The following is a 14,871-nucleotide window of genomic DNA, read 5'->3' as shown; positions in this document are numbered from 1 at the left end:
TTCCACTGTTTACTCTAACGCCTCTCCTTCAGTGCTTTTAGGGACCAGTAAAGTAGTGCCCACCAAATAGCAGGCAGCTACACAAAGCAACGCATCCTTCAGATTATCCGTCTATATCACAAACAAAATGGGACTGCATTAAAAGTTGAGAAAATCCTACTGCCATGCGGTGGTTCTTGTCGCTTAAGGTTTGTATTCATTCAACATGTACAATAGTAATAGCTGCCACGTATTGCATGCCTTCGTTATCCAGTTTTCTCTTCACAACAACCCTGTAAGAGAAGGGGTTTATTTACATTTTACGAATAAGGAAACAGGCCTAGAGAAGTTAAAACCTTGCGCAAGTTTACCAGCTGGTGAATGGAGGAAGCTTGATTTGGTCCAAGATATTTATGTTTCCAAAGCCCTTGTCCTTTTTATTTTGAACTCTTTCATTCCACATGTATTGGCTGGGGATCCATGTGCAGCAAGTGTAAGACCCTGAGAAATTTATTTATTTGTTTATTTTATTAATTTTATTTTTTTAATGACCCTGAGAAATTTAAAATGTAGGAAGGACAGGGGCCCCCTGAAGTTCTGCATGAGGAGACAGAATACCTGTCAAGAATAGCCTGTGAAAACAGGGCTACTGCTTGAAAATAATAGAGCCATAAGTCACCTGAAATCGCTTGTTTAAGATCCAGATACTTGGAGTTCCCATTATAGCTCAGCAGTAAAGAACCCAACTAGTATCCATGAGGATTCGAGTTCGATCCCAGGCCTCACTCACTGGGTTAAGGATCTGGTGTTGCTGTGAGCTTCAGTGTAGGTCCCAGAGGCATCTTGGATCTGGCGTTGCTGTGGCTGTGGCTTAAGTCGACTGCAGCTCTGATTGGACTCCTAGCCTGGGAACTTCCATACACTGCAGTGAGGCCCTAAAAATCAAAAAAGAAAAAAAAAAAAAAAGAAAGAAAGAAAAAGATCCAGAGATTCCTCTGTCAGTTACTTCGCAAACTTTAAGTTCACTTTCTCTAAGACAAAAGGACATAACAAACAGTTTGTCCCTACTCTAAATAGTTAACATGGAGTTTTCTTGAGTTTTCTTTACTTTGAGCAACCCCTGAGCTTTTATCTACTGCAACTTAATGAAGAGGAGAATCATGAAGGAAACAGCATTGCTAGGAATATTCTATGAGCATCTGAGTGAGCCTGGGGATATGCTGAATGCACCCATCCTAAAAAGAGATGGCAAAGCCTGTGTCCTAGGAGCTGTCTCAACAAGGACCAATAAGGATGGCTGAGGACATGCCCGTTGTGTGTCCTCAGCCCACACTCTAGTGGGCGCCACATAGTCTCCCTCAAGTATTGTATTCATTTTGTTAACTTCCCTTGCTTTTTGTCATTTTGTCTGTTTCAAGTGCGGGGCTTTGAGAAAACTGAGTGAACGTAAGGGAGGGACCCATGATGGACCAGGGAGGACGAGTGGGAGGGCGTTTGCTGAGCTGCAAAGAGCTTTCCCGTCCTCATCTCCACAATGAGCCAGATGAACCAAATGCTCTCTTGAGTCCTGTCCAACAGCAACATTCTGATTCTCTGAGGCCAGAAGGAGGGTACTGGAGGCCTAGCTGAGGACCAAGGATGCTGACACTCATGTTTAGAGGCGCAATGTCCCGAAGTGGCTCAGAGACTCTGTCCCACCTTTTCTGCAGAGGAGACCGAGGCGGTGGTCACCATGAGTTAGGGCCAGTCTCTCCTCTCACATCGACTGCTGCCACGGTCCAGTCCGTGGTGAGTTAGCCACAGTCTGTTCCAAACAGAAAAGCAGTTCTGGCAGCAGAGAGAGAAACAAGTGTCAGGATGACTAACCACAGCCTCGCAGAAGCAGAAGATGGCTTTGACAGATGAAACTGAATTAATCACTTTGAGATATCAGATGCCATTTGGTTCATGCCTTGATCAGAAAGAGAGGGCATGGGAATTCCCGTTGTGGCGCAGTGGAAACAAATCCGACTAGGAACCATGAGGTTGCAGGTTCGATCCCTGGCCTTGCTCAGTGGGTTAAGGATCCGGTGTTCCCGTGAGCTGTGGTATAGGTCACAGACGCAGCTCCAATGCCGCATTGCTGTGGCTGTGGTGTAGGCTGGCGGCAACAGCTCCAATTCGACCCCTAGCCTGGGAACCTCCATATGCCATGGGTGCAGCCCTAAAAAGACAAAAAAAAAAAAAAAAGAAAAGAAAAGGAAAGAAAGAGAGTGCAGCCATTCTCCTCAGCTATAGACACTTCAGTCACCTTGCACTTACAAGGATTTTACTAGGAATTGATATTAGAAGTCAAGCATGCTTTATGACCTTATCTATCAATCAATCCCAGTTCTGGTCCAATTTTCTGCTGTTAGAGCAAGAAGCCATTGACCCGCCTGTCAAACACACCCAGAAGAGCACCTGGGGTATTATTATTACCTTCCTCTACCTTTTATTGTGTGGTTACTCTGAAGTGGGGGATTTCAAGAAAATTGGGCAAAAGACCCACTCTTAGACCATTTTAGCTCGGCTTCCATCCTGAATATTCCTCAGAGACAAGACTCTGAATATTTCCCAAATGTGGAGCCCGCTTCCTCAAAACACAGCATCAAGGACTCCCATTTAAAGTCACCAGGGAAGGGTTGCCAGATCAAAGCCAGGACAGCATTAGTAAGTCTTAAGAATTGGGATATAAATACACTGTATCCTAAGTATCACGTGGGATGTACTTAGAAAGTACTTGTCTGAAATTCAAACTTAACTGTGCATCCTGTATTTTATTTGCTATGTCAGTCAATCCCATTCTTTTTTAATTTTTTTTTTAATTTTCTGTCTTTCATCTTTGTAGGGCTGCATCCAAGGTATATGGATGTTCCCAGGCTAGGGGTCCAATCGGAGCTGTAGCTGCTGGCCTACACCACAGCCACAGCCACATGGGATCTGAGCCATGTCTGTGACCTACACCACAGCTCAGGACAATGCTGGATCCTTAACCCACTGAGCAAGGCCAGGGATCAAACCCATGTCCTCATGGATACTAGCTGGGTTCATTAGCCACTGAGCCACTATGGGAACTCCTCAACCCCATTCTTGATGGGCAAGTTACACGTGAGTGACGAGGGGCTAAATTAAGCACAGGTTGTGGTGTAGGCTATGGAAGTGTGCCACATGCCCCACAGAAGGGCATTTAAATACAATTTTTAAAAAACACTCTGAGGCAGAAAAACATGACTGCAGCTGGAGTTGGCCTGCAGACCACCAGTTTCCAATCTTGGCTAGTTGGAGAGCTTGGAATAGCAGAAAGTTTACTGACATGGAGTCAGAATCTGCTCGCAGGGAACTGTCAGCCGGCCATCCCAGCTCTGCTTTCCATCTCGCTCTTCATTCCCAAGACAGCACTTTAGATACTCAAGGATCCCTCTCTGTTTATCTCCACACTCTCCTTTCTGGACTGAACAATTCCTAGCCCTTCCATTGTTTCTGTCTTGCCGTGGCTGCTCCCAGACTCCTCCCCATCCTGGTGCCTCTCTTCTGTGCTGATGGTAGGTCTTCTTTTCCCTGCCATCCTGGCTGCAGTCTGGTCAGTGCAGACTCCAACTGGAGGGCTGTACTGGTCTTTCAGCTTCTTTTCTCGTATATATGCTGCTCCTGACTAAGCTCGGTGCTCCTGTGCCCTCCTGCCAGCCCTGATATGGGCCTGGTCACGTTTTCCTAAGAACTGGCCTTTCAGCACAAGGGCTAGAGAGTTTCTTTCCCCCCCGAGGAGTTAGAAATGAATCTCTGGAGTTCCCACTGTGGCTTAGGGGTCACGAACCCACCTAGTATCCATGAGGATGTGGGTTCCATCCCTGGCCTCGCTCAGTGGGTTATAGTTCTGACGTTGCCAAGAGCTGTGGTGTAGGTCACAGAGGTGGCTCAGATCTGGCATTGCTGTGGCTATGGCATAGACCAGCAGCTACAGCTCCAATTCGACCCCTAGCCTGGGAACCTCCATATGCTGAAGGTGCAGCCCTAAAAAAAAAAAAAAAAAAAAAAGGAAAGAAAAGAAATGAATTCCAATCCTGCCACTTGTACATTGTTAACTCTAAGTCCCATAATCTAATATGTATACCCTCAATTTCCCTATTTGTAAAACAAATATAACACTTTGTGGGCATTAAAAAGATAATATATGAAAAATTCAAAACATACATGACATGTAGTATTTATATTCTACAAGGGCTGTGAATACTGAATAGCAAATATTAAAAGGGTTTTTCCCAAAGGAAACATAGGCTTGGGTTCCTGTGAGCCTCTGGTCATAAAATTATTCTGAAGTAAACAACACATAACCTTTTTTGATGTGTGTTTCTGTTTAGAGACAGGTTATTTAATATACATTCTTGAATCATTAACATTGAACTCATGGCTAACTTGTGCCTGCAGGAAATTATCTAACACACGTATTTTCTCTATAAGGATCATCACAGCCGTCTTGTGCTTAGGAACATTGGACAGCATGTTAGCACTGCTTTTGGGGGTGGTTTTATACAGTGAAATTGTGAACCAAGAGGAAAATAATGCGAAAAAAAAGAGAGAGAGAAAGAAAAAAAACACACACACACCATAGCCCTAAACATTGCAAAAAGCTTCATTTTTTTATAGTATGGGAGCTGAAACAAGAAAACAGAACGTTTGTTTCACCTCAGCTGGGAATGTGCCCATTAGACGAGAAATTTTTCACTGCTGTGCTCATGTCTGTGGATGACCTCAAAATCGCCAAGCAGTGATTTGGGGATGGATGACCAAGAAATTCGAGTGAGCGAGAGAATTCGCAAAGACAGAATGTGTGAATGATGAGGATCGCGCACTTCTCGCCGTGGCCAAAAAGCTGGTACCATCTCCTAGATCTGAAGCACCTCTGTTACCAAGTTGCTCTGTTTTCTGGTTTTGTTATTTTCCTTGTTTAGTTTTTTGGTGCCTCTTTTTAGGTCCCAGTTGTTTTCAGAAAAACATCTCAGCATTTTTGGCAGATGCTTCATAGTTGGGAAAAAATACATCAGAATCATCCAACCCATCCTGCTGCCTTGAAAAAGAGCCACATTCCACAGGAGCCCGGCTTTCTCTTAGTTCTCCCATCCGCCTCCTTCCTGGTTCCAGCTCCCACCATGTCTCACAGCCAGCAGGGTCCTCTGGAGAGCTCACCCCCCGCCCCCTGAGACCCCCGCCCCTGTTTTCTCACTTCACAGTCTCTCTTATTTGGGGTCTCTCAGGAATCAGAGGGCAGTGAATCAGCAAGCTTTCTTTTCAACCCTTTGGCTGACTAGCCTTTGGCACATCCAGGAGACAAGGACCCCTTGTGAGTGTGACTTCCCTGCAGGGGAAATCACTTTGTCCACAGGCGCCTCCCACCTCCGCCACTCCAAAATCAGGAAATTGCATACCTGGCAGGGCCAGGAGGGGCCCGGAGCCTTCCCATAAACTGTAACAACATGGTGAGGGGGGGTTTTCTAACCCCAGGTTACAGGAACCTGGGCTCAGGGAGGCTAAACAACTTGTCCAGGGTCACTGGTTCCAAAGTGCTGGTTCTTTCCACTGTACCAAGCAGCTTCTGTTTCTCAATCTTCATGACACAGAATCAGGGTACCATGAGATATTTCTTGTAAAATAGCTTTATTGAGACATAACCCATATACCATACAATTCACCTGTTTAAAATGTACAGCTCAGTGGATTTTAGTGTATTCACAGATATGTTGCAACCATCTCCACATCAATTTTAGAGCATTTTTGTCACCCTGAAAAGAAACACTATACGCTTTAGGGATCACCACCATTGTCCCCCAGCCCTGAACAATCACCAATCTACTTTCTATATTTTTGCCTATTCTGGATGTTTTATGTAAACCAAATCTTTTGTGACAGGCTTTTTTCATCCATGTTGTAGCATGGACCCCTGCCTCATCCCTATTTATGGCCAAATAATATTTCATTGTGTGGCTGCACCTCCTTTTGTTTATCTGTTCACCAGTGGATGAATATTTGCATAGTATTGCTACAAATGTTTCTGCACAAGTTTTTATGTGGACACGTAGTTTCATTTCTCTTGAGCAGAACAATTACTGGGAGCCTGAGCCATTTCTTCTTGAATGCTGGCAGCCTGTGGGGATTGGAAGGCACCCAGACCCAGGTTCAATTCTAACTCTCCTACTTTTTCGTTGTAGGATTTCAGGTAAACACACCTCTCTTAGTCTTAGCATCCCCCTGTGTAAAATAAGGATATTGACACCCGGTTCCCAGTGGTTTTGCTGCCAGAAGCTGAGATAACAAGGGGAAATTCTTTGTCTAGTGAATGACCCAAAGGAGCAGGTACTTAATAAAGGCAGCTATTCTTAAATTCCCCAAATGTGGAATCCCTGCAGGAGGAGGCCTAAGAGGAGCCATTGATGCTGAAAGGTTGGGAACCAGTGGTCTGGTGGTCTATTTAGTCCCTCCCTGCTTTCAAGAGCAGTGTCAGTGACTGACTGAGTGCGGTGGAAGGGAGGAGGGGCAGTGGGGGCGAGGTGGTGGCAAGGCTGCAGGAGAGCAGAGAGCTTGTGCTGCTGAGGGGAGAAGCTACCTGCACAGCAAGGGGAAGCTAATCTCCCCACTTCATTTCTGCCAGGAGGGGTGCTGCCCCCCACCCCCACCCCCCGGCCTCTTCCTATCTCTGTGAAACCATCTCATTTCCCATCACTTAGTGACAAGGTTCCCATTTCCCCGGCGTCAGAGTGGCCCTTTGTGGGTCAGCAGCCACGGGGGCTCAGCACCCCGGTTGAGTGGTTCTGGAATTGATGAGCTCCAGGGAAACTCTGCCAGCACTTTGTCCCCTGGGAGCGCAGCGGGGCAGAGATTTGTTCCTATTGTTCTCGCCCCACCTCCCTGAACAGGCCACATTAGCCTGCGCGCTGACCCGTGGGGCCGGACAATGGGAGGCCCGGCTGGAGTGCTGAGCTCTGAGGTTCTCAGCCCACACTGCATGCTGGGCCCTCGCTCACAGGCAACCTGATGACTCTAACTAGGCTGGGTCCCCAGGATCCAGTACTCAGGACAGCAGGACACATGTTTAGACCAGGTTCCAGTGAGCGGGGGAGGGGAAGGGGCCTTCCGGCCACTTGGTTATAAACCAGAAACAGAAGTATCTCAACCACTCACACGTTTGGGGGGCCTCCTCTCAAGGCCAGGGGTCCTTGCGGTGGTGGGAGTGAGGGAGCCACCTTTTCCCACCAGGCTGGCTGCGCCTCACAGCCACTCAGCTGGCTCACGCTGCAGGTGCCGTTCTGGCTCTTTCACACGAAGCCACCCGGCACTGCCCCTCCAGGTTATGGTAACAGGAGAAAAAGACAGTTATTGTTAGTCCCATTTTACATATGAATAAACTGAGTCGCTGAAGGGGTAATTTGTAATATGCAATTTGTAGGGGTTATTGCAGACTTCTTGGGCTCCCAGAGTCAACAGCAGCCCTTTGGTATAATGGGTGTTCATGACAAAAGACTCTCCCAAGATATGACAATTTCGAAAAATTTGTTTCCTTGATTTTTATCACAAGCAGAATGCATATTTTCAGTGTGGATGGCTGCTGTGTTGTCATGTAATGTTAGTGAAATCCAAGAGAGCACAAGAGTGCTGGACTGAGGAGCAATGTGTAGCTGTGCGTGTCTATCAGGAAGAGAAATAGAAACACTTTCTGCTTGGTCATTGTTTTGTTTTGTGTTCTCTTCTTCCCTTTGGCCCTCCATTTGTCTGGTTTCCAGTTGGGTTCTGCTATAACAGAAAGACACATACAGCAGAGCTGTAGGGAGGCATGCCAGTTGATCCTTCAGGTCGAGCCCCTTTTAAGCAAATCCAATTCATGAAAAATTTCAGATGTGCAAAAGTAAATTAGGGGGAGAATATTAACTTTAAAATGGCTACCTAGGGGAATCTTTTAAAAATTTGTGTTTAAAATTTCAGCAAATACTCCATGCTCATAGAAGGTTTACTATCAAAAGGTTGTGTGTTAAGGGAAAAGCTATGGGGTGGAAGAAGCTGAGGTCCCCAGACTTATCACAGGGGATGCTCTTAGTCTGAAACAGTCCCGTACGGTTCACCCTGGGAAGTCGTGTTCATACCGTGGTCACCCCATCCCATACTTACACCCTGGGAAGAGGACACTTTCCCTGCCTTGGGGCCCTGCACCTAGGAGGATCCTACATATCTCAAACGCCAAAATACAAAATATCTTCTGTCTTCTCTGTCTAAATCTCTGCCTCTCCCTGTCTCTCTCTGCCTGTCTGTCTCTGGTTTGGTAGCCAATTGAACAAAGAGTAATTACAGGAGAGGGTCAGTGGGGCTGAAATGGACCCTCTAGACCAGGGAAGAGGGAGAAAATCACAGCCTCTGTCCTGGGAAACCAGAGAAAGAAGGTCTGATTGATCGATATACTTATTTACTTTTGTGGGGGGTTAGCTTCATTAAATTCACCCCTTTTGAACTATATCTAGTCACTTATGATGGAGCATGCTGGAGGATAACATGAGAAAAAGAAGGTATATATGTATGCGTAGCTGGATCACTTTGCTGTTGAGTAGAAAATTGATAGAACCCTGTAAACCAACTATAATGGAAGAAATAAAAATCACTTCCAAAAATTTGCCCCTTTTAAAGCATTTGGTTAGATGAGTTTTGACAAACATATGGGGTTGTGTAACCACCAACACGATCGAGATACAGAACGTGTTCATCACCCAGTGAAGTTCCCTTAAGTTCCTTTGCAGCTAGCTAATCCCCTCCATCCTTCCTGCCCTGCAACAGCTGGTCTGTCCTCTCTCCCCGTAGCTCCCCTTTTCCAGGATGTCATAAAGGTGGAACCATGCAGTATGTAGCCTCCTGTGACTAGCTTTTTTTTTTTTTAATTTTTATTTATTTACTTATTTTGTCTTTTTAGGGCCACACCCATGGCATATGGAGGTTCCCAGGCTAGGGGTCTAATCAGAGTTACAGCTGCTGACCTACACCACAGCCGCAGCAACACAGGATCCGAGCTGCCTCTTTGACCTACACCACAGCTCATAGCAACTCAGAATCCTTAACCAACTGAGCGAGGCCAGGGATCAGACTCGAATCCTCATGGATGCTAGTCAGGTTCTTTACCACTGAGCCACAACAGGTACTCCCTGACTGGCTTTTTTTTTTTTTTTTTTTTACTTAACATAATGCTTTTGAGATACATTTAAGTTGTCACACATTATTTATTTATTTTCTAAATTACTAAGTGGTGTTCTATTGTATGGATGTCCATTTTGTTCTACCATTTACCAACTGAAGGAAAATGTGGTGCTTCCAGAAGCCCTGTTATGTTGAAAGTTGCTCCAAACCACCCAAAGTGGGTATTTAGCCAGAGAAGTTTCCACAAGACAGCTAAGCTCTTTCCTGACTCTCTACTTGGGCGATGTAGTTTGGGGAGGTGCTTAGAACTGCCTGGAAATCCTGAGTTGGCAAAATAACACACAGGGAGAACAACCTGCCTGCCTCAGCTCCCTGGGGACTTTGATTGCCTCCTTCCCCATCGGTTCGGAGGGTCTTGTCACCAGCTGGTAGTTGTGGGGTCACATCCAGCTCCTGCCCCATCCTGGCTCAAAGGTGGCTGGGCTGATGGGGAGGGGGTGCGGGCCGGGGTGGGGGAGCGGGGAGGGCTTACCTCCTTTTGCAAGGGGGCTGCTTGGGTATAGGTTGTAAGGCCCCAGCTGGGAATGCAAGCCCACTGAGGGACTAGCTTCTTTTAGGGTTTCTAAATGTTTTGCCATCTGCTGTGTGGACCTCCGTTTGCAGTCTGGCACCAGTCCTGCAGGTGAGGGCCTGCTCCTGGTGGTCACAGGGAGGCCTCCGGGAGCCAGTGCCCAGCTCCCAAATGACTGAGTGGCCCCGGCAGCCCTGGCGGCCCTCTAGCGGTTCCGGGGAATAAATCCTGTATCTAGAAGCACCTACTCTGCCCCCAGAGAGCAGCTTCTGTGCTGGGAGGACCTTACCTCATTGTTCCATCTGCTCCTCAGACTGACAGCAGCTGTCAGGCCAGGAGAAACAGCCCGTGCTTGGCAGTGCTCTCTGTGTCCCCGACCCCGCTCCTCGCTCACCCCCACACCAGCTGTTTCCTCCTCACCAGCCTCGAACCCCCGCAACATGCCCAGTCTCCCAGGCACCTCCAGCTCCCACTGGGTGGGAAAAGAAAGAGCAGCGGGCCAGGGTTGCTCGGCCTCCACCCCGCTGCCGGCACGATTCTTCCTGTCTCTACCACATCAGGGGTCTCTGACATGTTGTTCTGGATCCTCCTCCCACTCGACTCTCTGATGGCTTCACTTTCTCTCTCCCGCACCTTTGCTGCCTGAGCCTCCAGCCCCAGCCGTCATCATGTCCTCATCTCCTCCCATCTCCACTCAGTCACAAAATCCTATCCATCCCACCTCCCAAGGGCAGCTTCCTCGAGGACCCCCTTTCTGCTCCCCCTCCGCTTTCGCCTCCCCCAGACCCTGCCCCCTCTCACTCCTCCCCCATCCTCCAGCTCCCCTGTGTTCAGAGTGTTCTTTCTAAACCACAGTTGGGATTATGTCACTTCCTTGCTTTAAACCCTTCTAGTTAATCTCTCAGGTTTGGAGTGTTCTGAACAAAAATCCAGGCTTCCCAGACCATGACACCTCTCCCTCGTGATGCAGCTCCCCGTGCCAAGGGCTAGACTGGACCATTGTGCAGTGCGTGCACAGAGCCCATCCAGCCAAGGGGGGGGTGCCCGCCTGCAGATGGAGAAGGGGGCCTAGGGAGGTCCCCCGTCCGCAGAGGGGCTCATAGGCCTCATCTCTTTCTACTCCCCCAACTCCAATCCCCTGTGCTTATGCTTACGGTGAATACCTGATAATTCTTCAAAGGCAGCATGCTGTTTCCTGCCAGGAATAACCCTATAACCCTCTCTACTTTTTTTGCTGGTGGGTCTCCTCCTCATCCTTGCTATCAGCTCAGATGTCTCCTGAGGGGGGCCCTGAGGGAGGGGAGGTTCTGACCATGTCCGCTCTTCGTATTGGTCTATGCACTCTTCTGAGCTCCCATGGCTCTCCATCCTCCTGCTACCACGGCCCTCTGACCCCTGAGTCATCCTTGTCTCTCCATGTTTCTCTTTCTCTTTAGACCTTGAGGTCAAAAGTGATGTCTTGTCCATATATGACCAGGGTGGATCTTTGTTGTTACATGGATGTTTATTGTGCACCTATTATGTGTCAGGCACTTGGTGTACTGTTGCCAGAACTGCTGGGCATTATGAGAAAGCTTTCTCTTAAAGACCTAAACTTAAGCATAGCTTATCAAGGGTCCCAGCAGAGATCCTCAAAGTCATCTTCATCTTTGGGAGACACAAAGTCTCCCCAATCTCCAAGGTTTATCATGCCCTGATTGAAATGTTAAAAACTTTCTTATGTGCAGGAATGACTTAATAAACAGAAGGGGTTTGGTCAGCCATGGAATCCAAGAAAAGTCAAGTCTCAGGGACAAACGAGAGGTGAGCAGGTGAGTGTGTCCAAACGTTGCCCTTGGAAGAGGAAGCCTGGGCGGTACCTTCAGACTCCAGGGTCCCAAGGGCAGGGGCCAGTAGGAGGTGGACCTGCGGTGGCTGGAGTTACCAGCCAACACTGTCACACACATGAGGCCTACAGCTGCCCTCCTTCTGCTCCGTGTTCTTCAGCCATGACCCTGATTCTGACTTGGCTTCCTGGTGATGTGACTGCTGTGGGTCAAAAGGGCTCAAGGGTTCTGTTTCCTCTGGTGGTTGTTACTCATTACAAATTACTGACTTGGATGGGCCCTTCTTCACTGCGCTGACACAAGCGGGTTTCTGAAGGGCAGATCTTGGACCAAGACAACTTTACTGAAATGATGAAAGATTCTGTGAAAAATCTTGGGACAAGGCAGCATTCCCAGGAGGTGACACATCAGTGGAGCTGTGGAGCTACGAATGAGGACGTTTTGCATTCGGACATAGAGCTGAGATAAATGTGCAGGCTCTGGGGCTGGATGACACAGGTCCACATCTTGACAAGTTATTTAATCTTTCTGTGCCTCAATTTCCTCATCTACTAAATGGGAATAGTAAAATTACCTACCTATCTACTGTCATTTTCTCCACATCTAAGCCCATTTCATCGTGGCCACAATCCTTAGCCAGAAATGCTAAATGAGAAGTTAGAGGTGAAGAAGCTAAACTCAGAGGGATGAAATAACTGGCCCAAGATCACAGAACCACAGTGATGGAGCCCAGATTCAAACCCAGGGCACCCATCGTCTTTCTGCTCCACCGCTTTCCTTACCAGACAAGACACCACAGTCTCCAGTTTTGAACACAGACCAGGGCCAAGAGCCTCTACCTCTGCTGGTTCCAACTGCTGCTTTAACTCAACACTAACCTGCCACTACTGCTGGCAAAGGCCGGTAGCAAAGGGAAGACCCCCACCGGCAGCCAGGTAGAGCTGGGTTCTTCAGATGCTTCCATCAGCTCAGTGGAGTTGGGGGCTGGCTTGTTTCTGGTGGACAGAATTTTTTTGTTTTGTTTTGTTTTTACCCTGGTATAAATACTAGCTTAGACTTCCCTGTTTCTAAACAAAAAAAGGTTGATTTTTTTTTTTTCTTTTTTGGCCACACCTGTGGCATGCAGAAGTCCCTGGCCAGGGGTTGAACTCTCAACACAGCAGCAACCCAAGCCACTGCAGTGACAACACCATATCCCTAACCTTCTGTGCCACAAAAGAACTCCCAAGGTGGATATTTTAATAAGCTTAAAAATGATTTAAAAATCATATAGGAGTTCCCTTGTGACTTCGCAAGTTGAGGTTCCAGCGTTGTCACTGCTGTGGCTCTGGTTACTGCTGTGGGGTGGATTTGATCCCTGGCCCGGGACTTCTGTATGCCTCAGGTACAGCCAAAAAAAAAAAAAAAAATTATCTAAAGCGATGATAGCATGAGATGCAAAGCCCCTGGGGTGCTATTAGCAATCTGGCATTTCCATTTCCAATGGGAATACTTTTGGCACTTTAGAAACAGTGTCATTATGATGAAGACATTGCAACTGTAGAAACTTAGAAGTGTGAACTGCAGCCTAGGAACAAGTGACAATATCCCGCCACAGCCCATTGCTGTGTGTCAGTTTCTATTGGCCTGCTCTCTGCTACTAAAGTTCTAATCTCATTACAAGGAGCACCAAGAGGTTTCTTAGGATCAAAGATTATTTGAGTGGCTGGGGATGCTAGAGCATCTAGTCCATTGCCCTTCCTTGTAGAAGAGGAAGCTGTGGGCCAGAGAGGATGCTTGCCTTGCCCAAGGTCACCAAGTTCATCAGGGGCACAGCCAGGAGCAGGATCCAGGTCTTTCTCCCCGAGACCAGCATCCTCTGTCTTAGCCCACGCTGCTTCCCTGGGCACATCAGTTTTACTCTTGTAAAAGAGTTGCATAGTTTGGGCTGCTGAGACAAATTACCACAGACTGGGTGGCCTAAACTGCAAATATTTACTTCTCACAGTTCTGGAGGCTGGGAAGTCTAAAGTCAAGGCATGGGCAGATCTGGTTTCTGGTAAGAGCCTGATTCCTGGGATGCAGATGGCCATCCGTACCCTCACAGGCAGAGAGCAGAGAGCAAGTCTCTAAGCCTGTTCCTGAGGCTTCCATCCTCACAACTTATTTTTTTAATGGTTTATCCTGATAGATAATATTAATAATATCTTATGCCTTGACCCAGTTGAAGTCTGAGTAATTTGTATATGCCATAGGAAATTAAACAATTTCTAGGTTTTAAGAAGACTTCATAATTCTTGGAAAAATAGCCTGGTGCCTTTGGAGATACATTGATGAGAAACTTTTTCTTTTTTTCAGAGAGAGAGAGAGAGATAAAATCTGAAATATGTATTTATGTTTATAAATATATTGTATTTAATATATTATATATTAAATATATATTATATGCAAATATAATGTATATTATATATTAATATATATTAAATATAAATATATATCCATTATAGGTTATTATAAGATAGTGAATATAGTTCCCTGTGCTCTATAGTAAATCCTTGTTGTTTATCTATTTTGGGTATAGTAGTTTGTATTGATTAATCCCACACTCCTAATTTTCCCTCCCCCTCCCTTTTCCTTTTGGTAATCGTAAGTTTGCTTTCTGTATTTGTAAGCCTGCTTCTGTTTCATGTATAGATTCATTTGTATTATTTTTTAGATTCCACATATAAAGGGTATCATGTAACATTTGTCTTCCTCTGCTAGATTTGCTTCACCTAGTATAATATTCTCTAGGTCCATCCATGTTGCTGCAAAGGGCAATATTTCATTCTTTTTTACGACTGCGTAGTGTACCGTTGTGTCTAAGTACCACATCTTCTTAAGGAAATCATCAGTTCATGGGCACTTGGATTGTTTCCCTGTCTTGGCTATTGTAAATAGTGCTGCTATGAACATGGGGGCGCATGTGTCTTTTCAAATTAATTTTCACCTTTTCCAGATCTTAACCCAGGAGTGGGATTACTGGATCATACTGTAGCTCAATTTTTAGTTTTTTAAGGAACCTCTGTACTGTTTTCCATAGTGGCTGCACCAATTTCCACCAACAGTGTAGGAGGGTACCTTTTTCTCCATACCCTCTCCAGAATTTATTGATTATAGGCTTTTTGATAATGGCTGTTGTGAGTAATGTGAGATGACAGCTCGTGGTAATTTGATTTGCATTTCTCTAAATAATTATCAATGTTAAGTATCTGCCTACTGTCCATCAGTATGACTTCTTTGGAGAAATATCTATTCAGGCTTCAATATATGAACTTGTGGGGGGGTAGT

The sequence above is a fragment of the Sus scrofa genome, chromosome 13 (assembly GCF_054392235.1).
Source record: "Sus scrofa isolate SSC_HxYL_T2T_F1_AM1 chromosome 13, Sscrofa_HxYL_maternal_Yorkshire_Landrace_v2.0, whole genome shotgun sequence".
In the NCBI taxonomy this organism is placed as follows: Eukaryota; Metazoa; Chordata; class Mammalia; order Artiodactyla; family Suidae; genus Sus; species Sus scrofa.
This window is presented reverse-complemented; position numbering follows the sequence as displayed.